The sequence below is a fragment of the Bombus impatiens genome, unplaced genomic scaffold, assembly GCF_000188095.3.
Source record: "Bombus impatiens unplaced genomic scaffold, BIMP_2.2 scf_0640, whole genome shotgun sequence".
Classification (NCBI taxonomy): Eukaryota; Metazoa; Arthropoda; class Insecta; order Hymenoptera; family Apidae; genus Bombus; species Bombus impatiens.
Genome location: NT_177059.1, coordinates 1,009,355 through 1,035,565, shown reverse-complemented (window position 1 = coordinate 1,035,565; position 26,211 = coordinate 1,009,355). Strand labels below are relative to the sequence as shown.

At 39.8% G+C, this 26,211-nt stretch overlaps 1 long non-coding RNA gene and 1 other non-coding gene across 2 annotated transcripts in view; both read right to left on the bottom strand.

Annotated features, from left to right (window-relative positions):
* Positions 1-1,101: 1,101 nt before the first annotated feature.
* Positions 1,102-26,211, bottom strand: part of LOC105681201 — a 69,329-nt gene continuing 44,219 nt past the window's right edge. Inside the window, exon 3 of the long non-coding RNA XR_004462301.1 lies at positions 1,102-1,955. This is a non-coding gene — a long non-coding RNA (uncharacterized LOC105681201). The remainder of the gene's footprint in view (positions 1,956-26,211) is intronic.
* Positions 8,923-8,995, bottom strand: TRNAK-CUU. The gene has a single exon. It is a non-coding gene; the product is annotated as a tRNA-Lys (tRNA).

Genomic DNA, 26,211 nt, shown 5'->3' with positions numbered 1-26,211 from the left:
GGAGGTCGGGGGTAGTCCGGTAAAGTCGACGGGGTTATCTGGCAGGTCGGATGGTGGCGGTGCGGCGTCCGAGAAACTACTGAACGAGTGGCGCGGTTCTCTTCTCCGGCTCGGTTCGGGCACGCTCCTCGGTTCGCTCTCGTAGAGAGATCGACACACCAGCACACGGGCCGGCAGCAGCCGAGAGTGAAACCAATACCAGCGCGCGGGGATCGACTCGACTCGCTACTCACACGGGCCCGCAGCATCCATCCCATCCCGTCCTCGTAGTTGTAGTAGTAGCCGTCGTCCCGTTTCGTCCCGTTCCGCTTCGTACCGTGTCGTCCCGATTCCGTCCCATCCCAGAGCGACGCAGCACGCGACAGATCTGGATGCTCGCTCGCTCTCGTCCACTACCTCACCATCACGACCACCACGCGCCTCTTCTTCTCCCTCTCTTCTTTCGCGCTACTCCCCTCCTTCTCTTCCCTTATTCCTTCTCTTACTTCGCTCCTATCTCCCTCTTACCTTCTACCTGTCTACCTGTGCTCTTTCTTTTCGCCGCCTTCCTCACCTTCCTTTCCTTCTTTCACTGCGTTTACTCTCCTGTCTCTTTCCGTCTCTCCTTGTATTCCTTCTTTCTTGTCCTCGCCTTTTTTCGTAATACCTCTTTTGCCCCAACTTCTCCTTCTTCTTCTTCTTCTTCTTCTTCTTCTTCTTCTTCTTCTTCTTCTTCTTCTTCTTCTTCTTCTTCTTCTTCTTCTTCTTCTTCTTCTTCTTCTTCTTCTTCTTCTTCTTCTTCTTCTTCTTCTTCTTCTTCTTCTTCTTCTTCTTCTTCTTCTTCTTCTTCTTCTTCTTCTTCTTCTTCTTCTTCTTCTTCTTCTTCTTCTTCTTCTTCTTCTTCTTCTTCTTCTTCTTCTTCTTCTTCTTCTTCTTCTTCTTCTTCTTCTTCTTCTTCTTCTTCTTCTTCTTCTTCTTCTTCTTCTTCTTCTTCTTCTTCTTCTTCTTCTTCTTCTTCTTCTTCTTCTTCTTCTTCTTCTTCTTCTTCTTCTTCTTCTTCTTCTTCTTCTTCTTCTTCTTCTTCTTCTTCTTCTTCTTCTTCTTCTTCTTCTTCTTCCTCCTCCTCCTCTTCTTCTTCCTCCACCACCTCCTCCACCTCCTCCTCCTCCTCCTCCTCCTCACCCTTTCTTCCCTCGTTCTTTCTCCGATCCTTCCTCTTTCGCACCAGTTCGTACGTCACCGCGCTTTCCTCCGATTCCCTGGAATTCCACGGAGACGTCACTCGCCTCTTGCGATTAGCAACATCGCTCTTTCGCTCTCTATTCCTCTTCCTTTCCCGCTTCTCGAATCTGACCTCTGATTTCCGTCTATTTTGAACCGTGCTATTATTTCACGGCACGGTGTGTCTTTGGAAGGTCGCCGGTAGAGGAACGATAAAAGCCTATCCGGGGCGGGCTAGAGAAAGAGGAAGCCCGTTAACAAGGCCACGAAGGACGCACGCGAACACCTGCAAACCTGGCAAGATAAATCGCTCAGAAATCGCCTGTTGCACACGCGCCCGTGTCACGATTCCTCCACCTCGTCTTCCTTGTCGCTGCGCTCGTCGTCGGTTCCCGATCCTGCTCCGATCGTTTCTCTCTCGTCCCGTTCCGGCCTATTTGCTTCTCTTACCTTATATTTTACACGGTCTTCCTTTGCCTTCTTCTGCTTTCCACCGCGCTTTCTTCCGACGTCTCTTCCACCCTTGTCCCGTCTCTTTCCCTTCGATCCGATCTTAGTTTCCCTCCTCGTCTTGCTAACGGAAACTCGGTCTCCTCTTTCTTTCTCGGTTTTTTTCACGCCGCGCTTCGCAAACGCGCGACTGCTGCAGGATCAGCTACGGCACGCACCAGTTCTCGTTTTCTTCGGCTCCTTCGTTTCCTTTTCATTCTTCCTTAGACACGAGCGAAAGCCCTATCGAGGTCAGCCGTGCGTACCTGCAAACAGTAACAAGGTCGAGCCTTCAGTCCCAACGCGATATCCGCGGATTATCCCGCTTTTCTTTTATTACGCTCACGAAAATACGCGTAGAACCGCGAGAACGCGACAATTGTAAGCACGAGTCGGTCGTAAGCTCGTCAAACGACAAGCCACCTTGGTCACGGTTTTTGTTCCAAGCGATCCTGCCTTCCAGGAATTTCGCAGAACCAGGCTAAGCGAAATTTCGAGAATTATTCGGCCACGCAACCATGTTTATACGTACATACATACAGAGTCTCGACGTTTACGCGTTTCGGTTATCTAACGATAAAGTTACAATTTCTCAAGTACGATGGCCAAACGATCGAATCGAAACTTTTAACTACGATCGCTAAAATAGTCAACTTATCGATAATTGTCCGCCTCGTAGCTTTTATCTCGTGCCAATTTATTTTTTCTACTGTGTCGCTCTTCTATCGAGCCGCTGATATCTGGCGGATGTTTTTCTTTATTTTTATACTACTTTACGCGATACGCCGATGCCGAATAGCAGATTTCTTCGTTCTTCTTGCAATCTTACGTTACTTGGTGCGTAACAAGTTTCTATGCAACATAATTACGCGTATTCAAATGTCTACCTATCTATTTTTATCAACCAACACACGGCTACTTTCTGCTTATTGCGATAAGATAAGTTTGACGAAAACGAAAGTTCGAATCAATCGATATTCCATATAGAACCGATTTTTTTAACAAACATTTCTAAATTTCAATAGTTTCAACCTGTCATACGCGGAATTGGCTTCTCCTTAAAAATTAGACGCGAGAATATCGATTATTTCGCGATTAAGAGGACGATGATTCGCGATATTCGAGGTGCTCGTTCTATTTCAGCTCGACGATCGGTACATCGTTATGTGCGAAATCGTAGCGTATGTGAAATCGAATACTTTTCTATCGTAAGCAAGTGTAAGAAATGTTTGTTATCGCTTCGAATACGGAACGTCGAATCCTATGAAAACCAAAGCGGAAAGGAGATTATGAAACGCGGTGCTATATATTTTTAACAATGTAGCCTTCGCATCTGACACAGCCACGGTCAGCCGACAAATAGTCGCTTCGCAATCTCGATTGCAACGTTATTATCGTAATTCGCTATAGAAATACCGTCGAATACGTACGTACATTGTTAGCGAAACCAGACATCCGAGATAACGCCTATCGATCGTACGTAGCATGTATCTATTTTCACTATAGCATTTTCTCACTCTGAAATACATACGTTGTTAACGAAACCAGACGTCCAAAATTACACCTATCGATATACATAGTATCTATTTCCACGGTATCGTTCATAAGTGCATCGATCCATTCGAGTTACGACTTCGATCTCGACTTTGCCTGTTCGAACGAAACGACCTATACTAGAACGATACCTGTCACGAAGGAGAAGAAAATGAGAAAGGGGAAGAAAAATAGGGAAACGTAGGTGTACAAGGAAAAGGGACAAAAACGAGAGAGAAATAAAGGAGGAAAGGATCACGCATCGGGTATGCGGTTTGAAGGGGCTTAATAGCGACTTTTTCGGGGAAAACTATCTCATCTGGTAGAACGGACTACAAACAGCTTCTATGGCGTGTACAAAGATAAAGGGAAGATACCATTCATCGAGGATCGCCTCGCGACATACCTTCGGTCTTCGACTTTTACGACGCGCGTCAAATTTCCACCGTTGTCGAACATCTCGTAGTTGCTCTCGAAGATAGCTGATGGTAGTTCCACGATTTCTTCGGATTTTTCGTTCGACCCATTCTGGAAATATTTTCCTATTGCCGCAGAAGCATACTCGCTGTCAGCTGACCACGGACAACGTTAAACTTGTGTCGATTGTTCGGTCAAAACCAAGTCACCGAGTCACTTAGCGAGCATTTACCGCGCGCCTCGTAAATACGAAGGAATACCGCCGCTGATGCGACGGCTCGGAAAAATGACGAAATGGACATCGGTGAGCGTCGATAAACGCCGAAAGGACCTATGTCCATGCGTGTAGAAGATTAGAACATTAGAAGGCGCCACGACACGGTGATTCACATTCTTACGTACGGTGCTCGCGCCTCTTCTCGCTCGCACGACTGCTACGCGTCGCGTACTCGCTTCGGTTACCCGAAATAAAAATATTCAAATAAATATTCACACACGATGTATCGTAATCGCGTGGAAGACGCAAACTGCTAGAATTTTTACAATCAGTACGATCACCCGCGTCTAACGACTTCATTTATGCCTACACATGGAATGGACGAACCTAACGAAGACGATAATTTTCGTTGTAATGCCAAATATCAAAATTTCGGTTTTCTCGTATTTTCCACGATCGTTTCGACTTCGTACATGTTAAAAAAATACATACCATCTGTAAATAAAAAATAGGTATACGTTTCATACAAAATCTTATGTAATCGCAAGGGATTATCCAAGTTTGTTTCCAAGAGAGACACGTGTATCTTCAACGTAACTGTGTAAGGCGATGTACGTATATGGTCGAAAATATTCTATAAACAGCCATTCGACTACGGAGCATTCGCGTTTGTTCGATATAATCGAAGGTATCCGGTGCCGTCGACATTTTCGTTTACGTGAAACGTGAATTGATCGTGTAATGTCGTAACATAGACTGTAATTCAGCTCGCTATTAATTCGATCGTCGTAACCTCGATCGTTTCTCTCGCGTACTCTTATTACCGGTGGAACACACAACACGTGGCAATTTCAGTCAAATCAACGTCGCGGACCCATTGAACGAACCGAATAAAGAACGATCGGTCGAAAGGAACTCGATACAAATATTTAAGCTATCTTTCCAACGCTTCTGCAGGCTGATTTCCAGTAGCGAACACTTTCCTTGTCAGAGGCAGCCTTGTACAAATTTAATAATTATCAATCGACATTGACGCTCGTATAAACTACAACATTTACGATTCGCTTTATAGTGGAATAATTTGCTGTAAAAACATTTTCGATAACGAACAGTTTCGATATGTGTGTTTCGATGCGTGTATTTCAACGAACTGCGGTTCGTAGAAACCACGAGATAGAGTTATAGATATATGTGGAAAATCTGGCGACAGAATTTTCCGATCGACTTAATATGATATAAGTCGTATCTGCGAACAAAAAGGAAAGAAACTAATTGTAAGAGAATTTGCCGCAGAAAGTATTAACCCGCGTATAAACAAAAACTGGACGTAGAGAACTAATAACGTAATAATTCATCTCGCGCGTTAACACTAATTTTTATCCGCGATCCCGGTTCGTGTTCAGCGAATCATGAAATTCTACCACTTTACCAGTAGATTCCTGAGAAATGCACTATAAAACACAACCAGAAGAGCCACGTTCCAAATGTTATATACAATACGTACATACGTATATGCAAACACGGAGATCGCACTATTAGATGTTAAACTCACATTACGAGTGATTAAACGCGGCCAATTTATAATACTGTGAATGTTTAATTACACCGGTGACCGCTCAACCGGACCAGATCTATAAATATGAATCGACGTAAATTTCAATAAGTGGGCGTAAATACATATTGGTCTAGGCTTCCGAGATAAGTCGACGTGCGCCGAGGCCAGACCCGTCTTAACGACATTATTAAATCAACGAATAATATGTAACCGAACGTCGCGGAAGAAATCATTGAGCTTGCTCTATTATTAAGAAATTTCAATTCGCATAATTATTGCTTTGGAGGCAGATAAGCGCGAGCCTCGATTCATAAATTACAGCCGAATTCTCTCCACCCATTTCTAACAGCTCGAAGCCCACGCGTTCGCGGCTACACCCGCCAGAGCGGCGTATTCTCGAGGAAAAGGAACAACCGCGATAAGCGCGAATATAATACGATACCAAATAAAGTAAAATTTATCAGAAATTCCAAAAATTTCACTCGCTCGGAAAGTTATTTCCGAAGAGAATCAACTCTTTGACAGACGTATCGTGTTCGCGATCGCGTACCGCAAACGGTATATACGTACTTTATCATGCGAGAATCATCGTGAAAAATGTTAAATGTTTTCAAAGCCAGGTCCGAGACACTCGTGCCGAATGTGTCGAACGAATGGTATTACGTACGATCGATCGATAATCCATTAAGACATATCGGTCTTTGCCATTCCTTGAAAACGTTAATTTTAGGCTACGACCAGATGGAAATGTTTTGATCGAAAGTGACTGGAATTACATTTATTACTTGCAAGATTTATGATGTAATACTGCACGAGTAATGGATCGTTTAAATGGTTAGTGCTTTCCGTATGGCCATTGGAATAGTTAACCTACGCGCTATTGTAGGGAATTTCACTTTTCTATCTGATGACAGATAATAAAGTTCTAAGAGATACATATGTGCATAGGTGTGCAATAAAGCACTCATTAATAATAAAGCATTCTTGCAGTTGTATCTGGTAATAATTTAACGTTTATTCTTCAAAAAAAAAAAAAAAGGTGCTCTCCAGACATTTTCAACGTTTGATCGTCAAACAATCTTAATTTAATTCTTAAGCGAAAAGTTGCTGAGTATATCATCTCATCGCCGGATGTAATAACAAGGAAACTTGGAAACATATAAACAAGTGCTTCTGCTTCTTTCCTTACAACTAGTTTTTCCTATTTCGATGCGATGCGCGCAGGGCGATCAAAGAGTGGCAGAAGAAACGGACGAAGCGAATGAAATAATACGAAAGAAACAGATCGAAGATGATCGGCTGTCGATTCTCGATCGTTGACGATCTCTTAGGTCCTAGACGATCGGTCAAGTGGCACGATCTTATCTTTGACACTGTCTCAAATATATCAAACTAGACGGAGTTCCGCAATTTTTTGACACATAACTGCCTTCATTCAGGCTTAACAGCGAGCTGTTCTTCGTTAGAAGCATCGTTTTGTGTCAAAATAGAAGGGGGCAATTACGTCGAATAAGGTTATCTTCGGCGAAAGAACGAGGATAAAAGGAACTGCATGGCGATGCGTTCTTTTTCATCGTGCATCGTGGTTCGCGCAATATCGACCCTCCAGACCTTCCATCCGTACTTAATTTCGTTAAATTGTTAAATTGTTTCGAGTTTCTTGTTGATTCTCTTTTGTTTTTGACGTATAATAAAGTTTATGAACGGTCGAAGGACTCAATTTGGGTTAGGTATCTATTTAAGACGAAGGGGATCAAATTGTGAGGGACAATAAGCGTAAACTCAGAAACGTTAACCGTAATTGGTCAATTTTGGGAAACGTAGGTTTACATGTTGAAATTCCGTCGTCGTGTCGCGTCGTTTCGAGGAAAGAACGCGAAAGATAATTAAGAACGAAGGAAGATAGAAAGTTTAATCGAGAGACGAAGATAAATGGTAGAAATACTAACGAAGTAATGCAATTTTTAGTGCATTTTAAACGATAATAGATCTATCATCGATCGCTGAAATCGAGAGTTCAAGCAGAAACGTTGCGTTATTTATAAATTTGTCAATTTTCAATTAAACCGATGAAAGGAAGATATTCTAATTGCTTGAAATCGTACTGTTCCGATAAAGCTAGCAGATATATGACTTCGCTCGATATAGATAAACGCGAACGAACTGGACGCCGTAAAGAGCAACCGTAGGACCAAATATAAAGATGTATTTTTAAATATTTTATAATATTTTGTTTCTTTCACGTGAGTTATGTAAAATTTAATTTAACTTTTAATATTTCTATTAGCTTAAAAATCCTAATATCGTTATAAATACGTGTAAACGATTTTAGAGTATGAGAAAATGTACCGTCGTGTTCTAATAAATGTACATTGATTTTATCGGTAATAAATAATTCAACAGAGCTAATTTTATTACCGCATCGACTAATGACACCTGTCAGTCTAGGGGCATTTACCTATAATTACTTTCATATAGAATAAACGTTTTTCCTTTCATTGAACTTATGCACAAGCGGCCTCGCGTCTAGCAGCTAATCTCCATTTTTCCTCACCCAAGAGCAGATACCATCTAATTTCTAAACAACTTTCGCATTTTCTCAATGTCTCTTAAATCTTTTTTTTTTTTTCTGTCAGTTTATTTATTCATTAATTAGCTACGTATATATACAACCGCCTCGTGAAATAAGTTAAGGGTCTTACGTTTAAACTTTTAACGAAAACGTTAACTTCGTTTCCAAGGCGAATTTATATTTAAATATAAATAAACGGCAACTCTTTTCACAATTCGATCGAACGTTCGATGTATGTTTATGAAATTCGTAGATATTTTCACGCACTAGCGTTAACTAGTTTCTTTCAACAATAGCAATTTAACGAAATGTATCTAAATCAGGGTTTCGATCCTGACGAAAAGCAAGTTTCAAATTGCGCAGACTGACATGTCATAACATTTGTCGAGCTACAATAAGATAAATTGTACGTGAGTGCACCCACATTTTAAACTTTATTTTTAGCTTCGGTAGCTCCAAGAATGCCTACGTATCCTGCGTTAGATTAAACGGAAAAGTATAAGCTGAAATAGAAATGAGGCTATTTTTGAACAAAAACTAGATGTTTCGTATAGAAAGCAAACATAATGGTCTCTCTTTAAAACACGATACGTACAATTAACGCGATTTAGAAATGTAACGATATCGAGGTTTCTTTCGAATTTTCAACGTGATTTGTTATTTATTACAAAGTAATTGGAATATTCCAATTCCATATTTCGACCGTATGTAGGAAATTATCGTTTCGCACAGATTTTTTCGTTAACATTGATTGAATATATAATATCGCGTGTAAAATAAAAATGTGGAAACACTGTAACGCTTTACGTGTACGTCACGTTAGTAGGCGGAATTATCTTCTATACTTTAGTCGATATCCGACATATCTTTGTTAATTAAAAATATATATGCAGAAAAAGAATAGTGACGATTAGAATTAAGAGGCAAAAAATATTTTATCGCCCAACGTGGGGCTCGAACCCACGACCCTGAGATTAAGAGTCTCATGCTCTACCGACTGAGCTAGCCGGGCTCTTGGTATTTGCTGATAAAATATATTGTATTAAAGGAAGTACTATAATAATTACGTATATTGTTTGTAAATTATAAATTTATCCTTTGTGTGATACAATACGAGAAATAAAAAATATATAAATTAATCGATTAACGGGAGGCGAGAGGATTCTACGTGCAAAAACTTATCGATCCTTTCGGCAATTGCATCGGCAAGTGTCATTATAGGCAACGCGATAATTTCATACGGAGAAGGCGGATAATGTTATCTGTTTATTTAGTCGATGTAAAATAAAAGTTACCACGATGCTCTTTTACAACAGGCCAAGTTTTCCACTTTTGAAATTTACTGTTGGCGTCCTATGCCGATTTTCAACGAAAGCTCGACATCGACCCGGCGTTACCAACCAACCAACCAACCAGTCGATGATAGTCTCTCGGCCATAAACTTGGCAAATCGTAATTTACCAGTGGTAGCAATGAAAATTCTAAAGCGACTACAACCGTTTTTCCGTCCTATATACACGCAATGTTTGCCAGAGTTTACTTGCGTCCCGTTCTATCGCAGTCCCGTCTCTGCACTTACGACGAACGTCATATACTTTACGAGATCTTTTATTACGGTATCAAGCCAGGTAGATTACCATTGAGGAAATATTTAACATTCGAATCTGCTTCCTTCACGATCGGCCAATAACGCTTTCGAGGGATCGTGTAAGTAGAAAAACATGAAATTTGTTTCTGTCCTTCTTGTCTATTGTATACTCGCAACAAAGGTATACGATTATATTATGCTTTTATGCGATATTATACGGCGCCAACTTTGACCCTAACTAGTTTTGTAATAATGTAAAATTGCGAAGTTTGATGTTTCCTTCTATTTGGAGCAAGTCATTTCACGTGCTGAGAAACAATTTCCCGTTTCATGGTTACTATCGTGCTATGTACCTTCTGTCCGACTGCGATATGTGAACATATTGCGAATAATATCGTAAACAAATTCTAAACGTATTCTAAATAACGTCAACGTAGAAACCGATTGAACTTTGACATGATTTCTCAGAAGAACGATCGAGTTAGGACTCGTGCTTCTTTTCACGATTCCGATCGTCGCGATCGATGGAAGGAACACGATGCAAAGAAAGACACGTTACCTCGAAATCCAAGCTGAAGTTTCCCATCGAACCGAGAACGTAAAATCTAGCAATGTAGAATCGTGACATATAATTTCTTATCACCCTGTACATTTTTAAGTTCGTTTCAAATATCGATACAGCAGTGCCTGGTTACGGAGCCGATGAAGTTTCAAAATGTTTTACACGTGTACGACACACACGATGCTACCGGTATTTATCCTAGTCGAATTTAAAATTAAAAAAACGTTGAAGAGCAAGAGTCGATTCTTTGCTTTAGATCGATATCTCAGGCAGGTTCGGATAGGTAATCGTTTTATAGGTTTCGTGGCCATTGAATCGAAGTGGATCACTGGTCTGTGTGGTGCAACGTATATAACGTAGATTTTCGGCAGGATGATGTTATAATCATCTTAGGGGCACCAACGCGACGTTTGAACAAGGGCGTGACCAGGCTACGCCGGCAAAAGAATGAGCTACGAAGAACAGACAGACCAATGGCGTGGCATTTGTTATACTTAATCGCGCGCAATTTTTAATTTTTATGCGTCGTTAGCTTCGGACCTCGCATTAACTCTGTGCTGCTTGGAATCGGGCTGCGAACGTGTTCTCAACCTTCTTATAACCAAATCTTGTTAAATATTACGAGTATTTTTAACAAAGATCCAACGATACAATTATTTTGAATACGATTATTTGTAAGTACGTTTTACTTACAGGAAATAAATTTCCCTTATTTTGTTATCGTTTAGAAACACAGAGAAAGTTCAATCATCCTATAAATGACGATATCTGGAACATTAGTATCTTCTAAACTCTAATCAAAGAAATATATCTACAAACATGTATCCGCAATATGTGAAAATTTATATACACTTGTATAAATACGACGTAGTTAGCCTAAATATATTTACACGAAATAATTATTAAACGCAGCCATTAAACCGGTCTTCCTATCTCGAGGCATGTTCTAATTCAAATCCCTGCTCCCAGGATTTAGCTTCGCCTGGATCGTTACAACTTCATCCACGGAGATCTATCGAATATTCTTCGTTCGTCGAACGCTGCAAAACGTCTCAATCAAGCGTTGAACGCGATGGATCGTGTCGATCGATCGTCGAAACTCGAACCGCGACCGATCGAACGGTTCTGCGCCATTGGGACCGTCAAATTTTATAGTTTAATAATAGAGCGGTGTTGGAGAGTGTTTGCTTATCGCATCCCTGATTTTCGACCGAAGACACGACGCCGCGCCGTCGTCGTGCGGCTTACAGGAGAGAGGACCGCCAGAGAATAAGGATAAAGGTACGAGAAAAACGAACAAAAGAACAGAGGAGGTAAAAAAGAAGGAAGGTAAAATAAGAGAAAGCTAAGAGCGAGAGAAGAGCGGCATGGATCACGTGCAAAGAGGGTGGGTGACTTGTGCGAAGCTGCTTAGCCGGGCTATGCCTCCCACCTGCGCTCCTTCTCCTTCATCCACTGGCAGACACGAATAATCGAAGCATAATTTCAGCCCGTGGGCTGCTCTTCGCGTATTTCGGACGTTCCCTTTTTATATGCCTACGTACGACCCCTCTTTATTATACTATACACAGTGTATCCTATCCTATCAGATTCAAGGGACTAGCCTATGCAAAAGTTGCAATTAACGAGGCGTCCCGGTCTTTTTTTTTTTTTTCCTGCGTCGTTATGCGCGATCTTCTCTTTGTTACTTCAAGGAATGCACCCTATCAGACCAGCGAGATTAGGCTACGCGAAAGATGCGATTAATAGGCTCGCCTTTTCCCTGCTAGTCGCGTAGCTATCGTCTCCTTCCATTCGTAGGGTGTACGCTTTCGCTAAATCGACGAGGGTAAACGTATGAGACGGGTATAAAGACGTGGATAGTCCTCTTTCTATGTATGGGATTACGGAGGATGTTATTTTTAATATTCAAGATACATCCTGTCGGATAAACAAGATTAGGTTGTACAAAGACGGTGGTTTTATCGTTATTTTTGCAAGAACATTTCCGTATGCTGTTAGAATGTATCAAATTCGCGAGATTGTACTATTAAAGAGACGCGTATAATTAATAGGAAGAGTAAGTTTGCTGATTAGAAGAATTATAGTGCAGCAGAGGTGGTTAACAACCTTCTTCTTCCAGATAATTGTATGAAATCGTTTGCTATAAAAGTTGTTTCCTGTCAGATTAGCGAGATCGAGTTACCAAAGAGTTGTCATTAACGTGTTTTCTTCCACGAGAAAAATCGAACTGCGCGAAAATGCGATTAATAAGATCCTGGCCTCGCGTTGTATTTTATTTATAGTATGCAAAGGCCACAAATAATAATAAGGTAATCGTTTGATGACACAACGCGTGATCTCCTCTTTACCATACGAGCCGTATCCTGTCAGATCAGCGAGATTAGAGGCTACAATTAAGCCAGTTCTGTATGATTAAACACGTTATTCTTTCTGTAGCCTATTATTATAACTTTGAGAGATTAGGCAATATAGGCTTGTAATTAATAAAGTTTCCGTTTCGTGTAATTACGGCACTACTTTGCCATACAAAATGCATCTTATCAAATTAGCGAGAATAGAGTGTACAACGGCTACAATTAATTTCCATACTAGTATTTCCTTACTATGCAATTATGCACAGTTTTTTCTCTAAATATGGTACCATCTATCAGATATATGGGAATAATGCATACAGGGCTATAATTAATACAGTTTTCTTGTTACATATACATATAATTACGGAGCAACTTACTTCTCTCTATTCTATTTTCTATTTTGGTACCATGGCTTATCAATTTAACAAGCTTAACAATATACAAAGTTACAATTATCCAAATTACCGTCTATGCCACTGATACGATATTTTCATCTTGATATTCTTATACCATAAACAACTTTGATAATAAACGAAAATGGCATACGTAGAAAATTATGTAACGAAAGCTGTCACATTTTTATTAGGAACTATTCGTTTACGAAGAAACACGTAATCTATTACACATAATTTCTGACGCAATACTAGGCTTAATCTAACTTCTTTATCGCGTCTGTAGACATTCTACGTAATATTCTGGCACAAAGTATCTACTATAATATAAAATATAGTGGTATCTTCGTAACATTGATAGCCGCGTAAGATGGCAGAAACGTTAAAGAGAAATTGAAACATCGCGGCAAAACGTGTATAACATAATAAGGCTGAACATCATTAATGCGTACAAGTATAACATGGATTCCCTTAAAACCTAACAAACGTACTTCACAAAGAGCGTTGCACCGATCAGTTGCAACCTGGGAGCGGTAGAATGCAAACAAATACGCTCGAAATTGAGATAACGAGAGATAATAATATTAGAATATGCGTGTGCAGCAAAAAGAAAAGAGAAAGGAGAAGGCTCGTATTCGAAACGTTCGTGTAATTGTTGCCTCGAGAGAAAATCGATGTGGCGAGAAACGACGAGGCGTTTGTAGCTTCGAAGGAATCCTTATTCAATACTTGGGCCACACTAGATACATTGCGACTCGTTTATGAAAGTTATATAATTATCGGCGACTTGCCTGTGTAATTTACCTCCCTCGGAATTCTCTTTCACGCGCTTACTTCCCATTTCCCAATAAAGCCATTAACAGTTCACAACACGCATCGATCGCTTTACATGATTTCACGGTTATTGTGCTTTAATTATGGTCATTATAAGCCGGCAACTCAGTATGCTACGATTACCTAGCGCGATACAGGGTCCCAAAGCTTAGGAAACACCGTTCGAATACCAAACGCTCCAGCCACGGATTCCTCGAATATCGAAATTTTTTTCGAATATCCGATACGTGTATTTTTCTTTCCTTTTCCAGATTTCATCCGATAGAACAGTTAGACGTTCCTAAAACTTTGTAATATTATCGTCACGAAAGCGTTCTTCCGATATGAATAATACGATTTCAACGTGATAATCGTACGATAATTTTCTTTGATACGACCTACTGGAGTCTCGAAGCGCTCAATCTGTGGTTCTGTATACAAATTTTACAGATTTATAACGATTCGTTTTTGCGGATTGTAACGAGTTTCTCGTAAGGTATAGCGTTAGTCTTCTTTTAGTATTTATTTTTTACGAAAGTTAATTAGCGGTATTGTTTGCGAAATTATCAAATCGAATTTTTCCCGAAATTATGGTATTAAGTTAGTACGTTTATCCAGGCAATTTTAACAAACCTTTTACCTAATTTTCTAACCAAGTATTTTTGTTGCGCGATATCGTTTCATCGCACCGATGTTACTTTTTAGAAGACGTTCGGTAATTATTATTAGAGAATATCTCGCGGTTATGTTAAATTAAACGAAGAGATATCTAAAAATACCTAGATGCGTATAATACATAAATATCTACCCAAACTGTCCCGTAATTATGAAATTAATGTCTCGTACTTATTAAATAGTATCCGTTAATTATCAGAGAGATTAAAAAGAAAGAAAGTTACACAAATCAAACGAACCCCGATTCCCATATCCGGCCGCTTTCCACCCTCAAAAATACCATAGATTAAAACCAATTAAATTCACTCCTTTCAGAGGGAAACATTCCAGATGAAACGCGAACGAGCATCATATTTCGTCCATTCGATGCCGGGAAAGCGGTCGGATCCCGAAAGCACACGGGAAACCGAACCACCCGTGGTCATGGTAAGTCAAGTGCAACTGCAGGGTGTATATAGTCACCTGGTTGACCGATTAGTTTCATCCATCATATGCCATAAAGGAAGTCGAGGTCTGAACAATATCTGATTTCGAGTCACGACCTGTGTGGCGTTTTCGGATCGTGGTGGGGCCTCGAGGTTCTCGGAGACACGAACCCTTTTGTGGACCACGAGGCCACCCTCTTTCGAGGGTTTCACTAAAAGAAACCGGCGCGGCGCGCGACAACCTACCTTTTACGATGCCTCGCCTCTATTCAATAACGTTGTCCACGGATGATCGTGTAAACAGCATCGCGACGTAAAACACGTAGGACGCACAATGAAACACCTTTATAGCACGTTGTTCAGAGATCACAACTTTTCCCGTACGTCGTAAACGGTCAAACAATGCAAACAGGAAACGTTCGTCCATCTGAATTGCTAACGTCTACCCGGCCGATCAGATTAAATCGTGATAAGCCTGGTAAAAATTATGATTCTGAATTCATAATTGCAAAGCGAACGCGTTTGCATTTGCGAATCGAGCCTTCTTATCCCATTACTGAAGTAGGATTATAATTAAAGTGCAGATGTCTATGCAAATGAATTTTCTTACAAGTATGTACGGACGAAGGAATGGAACCTAGCAAAAAGTAGAGATATGTTTTACCCTGTAAATCTCATGGAAATTTTCCTTTGTTCGTTTTACACATTCTTGTATCTTTAAATTTCTCAGAGATCTTTTTACCATTCTAATATAAGTTAATATAAGTAATTGATTGATATAGGTAACTCTTGACAGAGTAGAATTCGTCGATTAGATTTGCTAGAAAGAAATCGTAATTCGAAGTTTTATGGGACTCATCGGTTATGGCTAGATCAAGTAAAATCATTTTTCTGCGAAGGATTTCAAACTAAATCAATTGCCCGAACACTAAGAAAAGATCAAAGTATAAGAAAATATGTCTTGACCGAATTATGTATTATTTAAAATTTTTTTAGCTTACTCGATGTCCATTTTTAAATCCAGACGAAATAATCATCTCCGACAATTATTTTATAAAAAAAACTGATCGATATATAGTCGATATTATTTTCCAATTTGAAAAGAAACTATTTCGGAGCAGATGTTTCAGATAAAACGGAGATAGATAAGGTCTTACGAATTCTGGAATCCCATTATCTGGAAATCTAGAAACGTCACGCGGAACACTTCTAATGCAGTTCAATTTGGAATTCTGAGACGGGTATAGAGTTTCGGAGTAGGAAAAAATGGTGGCGAGCAAAAGAGCCGACTGACGCGATCCAGGCGAGAGAACAATTCCCTTGCCAACCCTTTTCTCGTGATTAATGTATGCAAAGATAGCGCGTTCAGAAACAAGCCCATTCTCTTGATCGGTTGGAACGAAAAACAAGACAAGCAAAAGCAATTTCTCTGACGAGTTCACTTAACGACTATCCACGATTGACAAAGTATCTGAAGATCTCAACAATAGGCTCCAATTAGTAAAATAATGAATTTTCACGACATCGATGAAATTAACATAATTTCAAGTCTTCCATCGATCTACATTCTCATTCGTAAACTTTAGCACGAACTTTTTGCGAGAAGTTACATCTAATCTAAAACCTTACTATCTAATTGGAAATCTTAAGCTGTAAAGAATTGATATTTTTAATATTGCAATAATAAGCGAGTCGATTTTTAATAGTCGTATATTCTATATTCACCTGGTCTCTCGATTGCTGTTTCAACCAGTATCGATATTCGTTTAAACAATCTTTTGTTATATTTGTAGTTAAATATTTGGTTTTTTATAAATTTTCAACGATCTAATTAATACGATCGATAATCGACCGTTTAAATAATTTTGTGGTCTCTGCGAAATACTCATGTACCGAATATCTTGTAATTTCTACGTATGTATTTGTTCCAAATATTACCAATATAATCGTAGCGGTGGAAATTCGTAAAAATTTTAACGAAATTTCAAAATATTTTGTGTAATACAGGTAAAAAATTCGTAGGCGATGTCTACGAATGTTCGAATACTTTCACGAGGTTGAATATACGTAGGAAAGTTACGATCTACGAGCTTTACCTGCGTTTCTCTTTTACTATTTCTTTTTAAATTCTTTCACGGTGCTTTCTAATTGTAAAACGCCCGGCCTGGCATACCCGGCAGACAAAAACGTTATTGCAACTTGCTCGGTACACAGTTGGCGGTAAAGACGTGACGAGAAAAAGCAGGAGGAATTCACGAACGAAGTTTCAAGTTCCCGGCTAGCCGTAGTTTTGGAACCGAGCAGGACGCGGCAATACCTCGTGGAGGGAGGACAATTCTCGTGGCAACCCTTTCAGCATGATTAATGCGCGCGAAGATAGCGAGTTCGAGGGCAAGCCCATCCCTGTGAGGGCGTATTAGTTTTAGGCTTCAGGAAAAGACGAGAAGAGGAGGAGAGGGACGAGAGGGAAAAAGGAGAAAATAAAATCCTCACATCCGACCTCTTTCATTGTAAATGCCCCTGTGTGTTTATTGTCCCTGCCAAGCTCTCTAGGTGTGCTTCGAGAAACCCGTAAACTCTATCACCGGGTATTTTGGGGACCGGGCCTGAAAACCGTAGGACGCCTTCCTTTACCTTTACAAGATACACACGGTCTGATTTTCAGCATCAAACTATCGATGCTGCTCAAAGATAAGAAACGTGTACGCCGATTTCTCGGATCGAGGATCGTAAGTCTACACGTACCTGTGCAGCTCGTGTCTAATGAAGCCACGGAATTTGGATCTACTTTACGAGCTAAGCTGGAAATCTACCGACCCGATGCGATGGGCAACGATGTTACACTTACAGCTTTCAGCAGAGTTATTGCTACTTGCGAAATAAAGAGTTGCTTGTTTTAAAAGATTGGTCGTTTGTTATCTTGATTTCAAAAAAAAGTACATAATTGGGCTGGTCACGAAGGAAATTCATCGATCTACTTTCTATATTATAATTCCCCGAATGTTTCATGGTAACTAATACTATTTAATTTAGCGTAGATTATCGTTTTCAAGTAATTATCTATTATTCGTACCTGCTAAAATACGTATTACTTACAGTTACTTTGATATTCAAGAACTGTAGATAGCTAAAGTTATACTTTACTGTGTATCGTAAAATAGACTCCCTTTTCTAAATAAATCCTTTGTTTTTGAAATCCTTGATAAAGTGAAAATATAAAAATATCTTCGATTTCTATCTCATTTACCCTAAAAATCCAAGCAAATTAATCCATGCAAAGTAATCCGGATAGAGCTTTCGCTTATTGTTATCAATGCCCTGTACCTTGTTGTATCGTTCAAGTAAGATAAACGTTAAAGGAGCGTCGAAAGAATTAAACGCTTTAACGCGTACAATAAACTTTTGACCAAAATTGAAAATTCACTAAGAACGTATGCTTTCTGTAGATGCAAAATATCTTTAAAATGACGTATTACGTATAATATATGGGTGAAGGAAAATTCAAAATTTCATCGCGAGCTCGAGATATCACAATCGCGGTTAATGACGCGCGTAATGAAGTAATTCTTCAAAGTTGCCACGTCGAACTCACTGAAATTAAGATTCATGCCAGGATGAAGAACTGGTGGCCGCTTAAACAGCCAGAAAATCTCAGCTGAACGGTCTTCGTCGAGATTGATTAATCGAAGGTTAAGGGTTTCAGGGCGTTAAGTGGTTCACTGAAATGTTTCTATGGGCTGACACGACGGTGGGAGCCAGAAGACAAGAGGCCGCGCGTGGTTTCAAAGCCGGACGGAAGGACAAAGGAAAAAGAAGGAGAAGAATGCGACCTCGACCAGTTGCCGCTTCTTTCGTGTCAAAACACGGCGCTAATACATCATTAAAAGAACGCGCCCCTAACGTGCCACACCGCCGCACCGTACCGGTCTAGCGCCACTGATTGTGAACTACAAGGACACCTCATAATCGATCGGCTCAGTTTCGCTGGATGTGTTGCGTCTTCGTTACGGGCCATCTTGCCTTTCTTTTTCTTGTTCTTGCTCTTCTCATCGCTTGTTATTTATCGCTCGTTGAGTCGAATATGCTAGCGATCTTCGTTCGACTTCGATGTTTGATCCGAGCGATCCGAATCGCATTCCGATCGACGAGCGATTCCGACGACGTTCGAGCGATCGAGAAAGTACGATTCTAAGAAAAAATCCTAACGTTACCAATAGATATCATCAACGAGTAGACTACGATCTTTTGGACGATCGTAGATAATCAAAGAGACAGAACTTGATCAAAGATTCGATCCACCTACTGAATATTACGACGAGTGGTAGACGTATTCTGGGAATTTTTGTATCCTCAAATTTCTCATAAACGTATACAAATTTCTAGCCTAATGATGAAGATACTCTATTAATATCGGGGTTATAGAAGTTTTACTTTAAAGGTATAATTAATTAAAATTTACCACGAAGATATAATACTATAATTTCTATAATTTCTATCGCTATTCGATATTTATGATTCGGCGATGATATACGTATCCACGCGAAGAATATACTTCTAACTATTTACCCTTATAACTTCCTTAATAAAGCATTATATGAAGCAACGGAATAATATAAAGCTATCGGAATTTTTCTATGTAAATGATTAGATTCTATGTAATTATGCAAATTTTTCAGTAGTACCGGTTATTCGTATCTAGCACACAGAATCCGAATATAAATCTCAATTCGAAGAACGCATTATACGGCTGAACTATGAACGCTATCAACTTGGTGAATCGGTATGAATTAATATAATTTATTATACCACGATGGCGAATAGTGCTTTACAGACGTATATCTTGATTTATAGCGGTCGCGTTAATTCGTTTAATAGAACAGTGTATTGACTGGGAATCGTGGACGTCGGCATTAATTTCTGTTCGCTGTGTTTATACACATAATTTTAATAATACCATAATCGCTGTTATAAATTCTTTATATTTTCAATGCAAATGTCATACTGTTATCTAACTTAACAGTATACCATTCATAAAGCCATGTCATTTAGCATTTAGTAGACAAACCTGAAATTGTAATATTTTATCTGTCTAGATGGACAATGTTCGGTGTTTAATCGCAGTGATTTAAGTCGAGACGACTAATCGTATCACGATCAATTCTTTCGATCGTTATTGATCGATAATGATTAACATGGCGATCAATTTCGTATAATTTCGTAAAGACATTATATTTTCGTGACATTAAGTATAATCCACGATAAGCCTCGTTTTCAATCCATGCCTCTCATATCGCTACGATATTTATTGCGTAGCGTTGAGAAATTCTGCCAGTTTTTATCGTTCGTTTACCTGTCTCCATCGTTGTTTAATTACATAATTATACGTTCGCATCGATGCCTCGGTGTCGTGCAGAAAATAACAACAACGATATTGCAAATTGTATTTTTTTCTGTTTCTTTCTTTAAACTTCGATTCGTTGTTTCGTCTGCATCGATGTGTTAGCAAGTATTCTTAAAAATACTTCGATTCGAACGCATATATCATCCAGCAAATCAATAAAGTTACTATTTGCTAATCGCCCTAGTATCTTCTATCGGTTCCACCCTTTAATGCCATCCTATCGTACAAAATCTATTCCAACTATCCTCTCGAGCAAAATAACCGCTACGAAACTTCTACCCGCCCCGAAAACTCCTTCACGTCACCGTATGTTATAATATAGCGGTATAATATACGGCGATGTAGATCGTTACAGACGAAATACTGCTGTTTATCCATTTAAATACCGATCTTAGATGCAGCACTGGAGGAGGCAGGAGGGAAAAGGGAGGATGGAGGATGGAGGAGGCGAACTGGCGCGGCGGTCAATAAGTTAAATGACAAATTGATGCAGAGTTAAATTGGCGGGCGAGCCGGCGCGGCGCAGGTAAGGTAGATGCATTTGGAGATACACTCGTGAGTCGTAGGTGCGCGGGCCGGGGCCGCTCCGCGCCGAATTTGCGACGCCTTCGGGCACGATCGTTATACATCGCAGTTTCTAAATTAGTCTCAACTCACTCTGATTGAGCACCGGCGCAGCGAGCTCGTACCGATCGCGTGCGGCCTACTCCGATCGAGAATTTATCGCGGCTCGATCGAAGAATATTAAAGGCGAATACGCATGCTCATCGACGATCATCCCGTCGAGTTACGTCTCTACGCATGACTTAACCGCGTACATTGTCGAGACCTATATTAAGTTTCGACAGCCTGTTGCCATTACTTTTTCTTCTTTTTATCGGAGACCTCAAATTAGATCTCATTAAAAGATTCTAGAACGCTTTAACCTATAGTTTGCGAATAACTTTCCCGTTTTAAGAAATTTCTTTCTCTTTCTGCTTTTATATAACGAGAGACAAACGTATTCGTACTATAGTACAACTGGTGATAATGTCATTCGTGATATAGCATAGTGTACATAGATATACAGTTACATAAGTACGTACGTATATTTGAATCGATATATTCAATAACATAGGGCGTTGCAGCACATCGCTGAATTATTCCTTATGTCGGAAAAGTAATTATCGTTCGTCACGCGACACAATTACGGCAACTTTAACCAGTGTATCGTGCGCCTTACTTTTGTCTACAAAGTTTACGCGTAGAAAAATGCGAAAAAGCAGATTAACAGCGCTTTAGCCTTCCCGGATTAATCCGCTTCCGTTTAGAAAAGAGTGCGCAGCATAGCATTCGAGGTTGTTTAAAAGGCAATCAGCGGCAGCTTAGCTGCGGTAATATCAGAGAGCCGCGTAATCGATTCTTTTCTCTTATTTTTCGCGAATCAAAGCAAGATGGTTTTCGAACATAAATCATAGCATACGCGCTCTCGATGCTACTTAAGTAATATACCGCGGGTAATTCAAGGCCCGTAACAACGAGTATCCGAGAAGAATACGGACTTTATCGTGCTATCCAGCCAGACAAAAAGGACGAAAAGGAAATGATTTGAACTATCATTTGTGTTTAATCGAGAACGTATTACCGATTGCCGACGAGTTGCAATTTTCCGTTGTTCCGTTTCTCCAATAAATAACGTTCTATAATATAGAGAAAGAGACGTGGCGGGGTGAACAAACGGCAGAAACAATGAAAAAAATAGAAAAATGATATGTTAAGTAGACTCGTATCTGCCGCCGTTTCTTTGCGCCAGCACTTAAGTATTCGATCGAAGAAAAATCCAGTGGCAATGTTACACTTTTAAACGAGCGTTCGCAAGGGGAAATAGGCGCAAAAAGCTCACCATAGTTACGGATCCGGTGCAATTATTCCCAATGTCCGAACAGCATTCCTTGATAACATGGGGCAACGTCAGATCAACGATTTATGACAGTTTGATGAATACTTATTACGAACAAGTACTCGCATTCATCGATTACTGCAATTAGCGAACATCGATTTAACGTGTCCTTACCTGCGTATGCCTTGTTTAAACGACAATAATATTATTGCCGAACGTTATGCGATGCTGAACATCGGTACCAAAACGTTCGCACGACGTTTCCACAATTTTGAAAACGTACGATAGTCAAGAATCGTACAACTACGGACGCTCGTGGTAGATAAGGTATAACTAGAACTGGAGATAAAGGCAATCATTATTTTTGGGAAAAATTTGATTAAGAGATTCCTTTATACGAACTTTGTGTCTTTACTATGATTTTTATTATTTTTCCTATATAAAAATTGTCGTTTTTTCTCTCCTTGATTTAACAGGCTCGTTATTATCATTTTTCTTGGTAAGTAGAAACTTGAAAGAAACCCAATGTCAAAGGTTTGCGTTAACATAAAATTTAAAGAAAGAAAATTTTAAGAAATTTCAAGAAAACAAAGCAGCAGATCGATGCACTGGCCATCTTGTTCCTAGATAACGTTAAACGCTTACACTATCGAAAAGAAATAATAACAGGAATTTCTGCTCACATTTACTAGTTTGCTCGAATCCAAATTATTTATCGGTCAATTACGCCTACTTACTTAGTAGGGACGCCTTCGTATATTATCCTACGCGTTCGCGAGACCTATAATAATTATATAACGTATCACGCTTTGCACGACAACAGGCACGGGTAAAGACATTTCTAAAGGTTTTCCCTTGGATGCACGAAACATTTAACAAATTAACGAGAATCTAACCGAATTGATATCGATCGCGCGGCGAATATTTTCAAGCGCCGAGAACCTCTCCGGACAAATTGCCACTCCTTCAATCAGAGATTTATCACGATTGAATCGACGTTTATTATAGTCATTATCTCGCTACACGTTAGTCCGCGTTCATTTGCATGACGCAGATCGGCCATTCGGCTTCGTTAAAGCGTTGGTTTCGCGGTGCCAACGAACAGCGTACTGTTCATAAATATCGGCAAAATTGTAGTAACGCGTCTCGTGATGCCGTCGATGGCCGGCTACTGCGTATTTCGGCGATTAACTGACACGTTAATTCTCGATTCACGCGCCATGAACAACATTGTACGATACACGTTCCGTAAAAACGACATTTGCCGAGGAACAGTCTCTTATCGCCTTCGTGCTTCGCAAACTGCCATTTGACTCGTAATTGCGTTATAGAATATACTGGAAACTACTTTCCTGACACCGGAGCGTTCGTTATATCTCACAATTTCCTGAAATATTATAACGCGAGATGGACAAATCCAATTTTTATAAAATTATTTTTACACAGACGCTTATAAAATTAAATCGCTTAATCGAGGATAATATTATGGGAATCGAAGTTTTATCGTTTTATCGTGCAGTTTCTCTCGGCTCGCTTAAAACGATTTACTCGATATTTTGCATAAATAACATAACTTCGCCTAAAAGGTGGAAAACGAGGAATTTCAAATACTTCGACGTATCTTGAAGAATAAAAAAATGTTGAATTTTAACGAAAATAGCCAAAGTACTGTAAAATACGAGAATGAGAAAATCATGAAAGGAAATCGTGAAAATGAAATAGTCACGCGAAAGCAATTTTGTGACATAAGAAAAGTAATTATCTACGATAAGAAGCAAGAGAAAGAGATAGTCAAAATTATATTACGTAACGATTAAAGTTACATAAAAGAAGTGAAATTTCGTTTATTGGTCATTGAACGAATATCAATTGCATATAAGAAGCAATGTAATAGGAGGCAAGAAAAGGGATCGATTAAGATTACGTTACGTAACGATTAAAGTTATGTAAAGGAAGTGAAATTTCATTTATTGGTTATTAAACGAATATCAAACTATTACGTGCTACGTAATAATAGAACCGAGATAAGTGAAATCATTATTAATTAATACTCGACGTACAAATGTATAAATAGGTATGTTACGAATGAACGAACGAAAAGAACGAAAGGATATAATCTACGACTTTGAAAACGTATGTAACGCGCTTCCTTATCGACTCTTTCGTTATAAAAAAGTATTTAGCAATTCTGTTCGCCATTAGTTTATCTTTGTGGCAATATCAGCAAGCGTAGAAATACGAAACAGTATTTATGACATTGGTTTTTCTAAATCTAGTTTGCCATAGAGTTGCTCCTTTATCTAAATTTGCCACCACTCGCGTTACCCGTATTCTAAGAACAGAATGCCAATCCTAATTTCGTCGTCAATTTGCCCTCGTATCACATCGTTAGTGACAATTAGAGAAAAATCGCGGCGAAAAAACACGGAATATTCGCTTGTATAATATAATGCCAACCCTCTCTTACGTAATTCCGAGTACGACGCATACTACCATTCCTTCCTCGTGACTGTTTATCCGACACAACCACGTCGTTTCTATTTTCAACCAACCAACGCACAAAAAACCTTAAGGATTCATTCTGTCTCGCGGGTAAGCTCGTAAAGCCCACTTGTCCACTGTCCAGTGAGACTGTTTTGTCATCCGTCCCCTTGTGACAAGTTTTCATGATCCCCGATTGACATGCAACATTCCGCAAAGGAGCCTGCGTTTCTTCCAATTTACACAGTGTCTTCCCTCGCGTCGCGTTGCATCGCGTCGAGTCGAGTCGAGTCGAGTCGGCACTTTTACGCTCCAAAAATAGTAATCCGCGGAGTGAGCTAATCCCATTGAATCCGCACGAGCGGGTTAAACGCCATGGAATCCACATTAGGCCACGAGTGTAATGACATCTGGCCGAGCGAGAGGCGACAAGGAAAACGTTTCCTGCATAAAATGCGACCAAACCGCCAGACTAGACAACGTCTCGGTTTAGGTTTGTACGTACATGGTGTCCTAGGACAAGTAGCGCATCAGGGCAGCATGGTAAAATAAGTAAAAAATAAAGAATAAAGTTCCCTTCTTCGAGACCTGTTCTTTGACGCAATTATTGTGCGCGCAAAGATAAATCGAATAACACAAAGTTTGAAGCACCGTTCTCGTGAAAATCAAGTTTTAAATAGCCGCCTTACACACTTGATCGATAACGTTGATCGCATGCCATCGAGGGTTACTAGTGCACGTACACTCTCGCTTAGAAATCTCGCAACATCTGCCTTGAATAAAATTTTCCTATTTGGCGAACGTAATCGATCTTGAATTACACGAATCTTTTAATTAAATCGCTAATACGTAAAATATACATATTGCTAGACTGCGCTATCTTCGTTATAAAAAATTACCATTTGTTTCTTTATATCAGTATCATACGAATGTACTTCATTTCAAAATACTTACTTCAGTGCAACGCTTTTAAACGGAGTTCTGTAATAGACAATTTTTTAAATTCGATTTTTCCACAAGCCACGCTTCGAACGATCTTGATACTTTTACAGCAAGGTAATTTCATATTCTGGTGTATCGTCTATTTTAGAACACCCTGTGAATGCGTTCGACGCATTCGTCGCGTGTATCCCTTTATTTGATTAGAGTACCAACGCGATGCGCTTAGGCCGCGTCGCCTAACCCTCGTGTTAACACTCGTGGTACGCTCGTCCTCTGGATAAACAGACCGATTACGCGCTTGTCAACGAGAATTTTTTTCATTACCATTGAAACGAGCGTGATAGAAACTTATTGACGTTAGATTTGTATGTACTGGCCAGCTAAAGAAAGAACGGTTCACTCGTGTCGAGTTTTCTTCAAACTATTTCGTGCGCTGTTTGAATTACGCTACTAATAACCTTGCAAAGGATGCCAAGTATTTTTGGACGATTGAAATACTAGCGCGATTACCTTGTGACTCTCGAACGCGGCATACGCATCGTAATGTTCGGACGATCGAGGGCAGAAGAAAATGTTTTCGCGAAAGAAGACGCACGTGTTCGTGTAATCTGTGCACGTGAAAATGCCGCTTGCACGATGGCCATGCGTTGTCAACCGGTCGCCAAGGTTGCAGCAAGGAAAACATCGAGCTCCTCAGCGTGTTTGAATTGCGG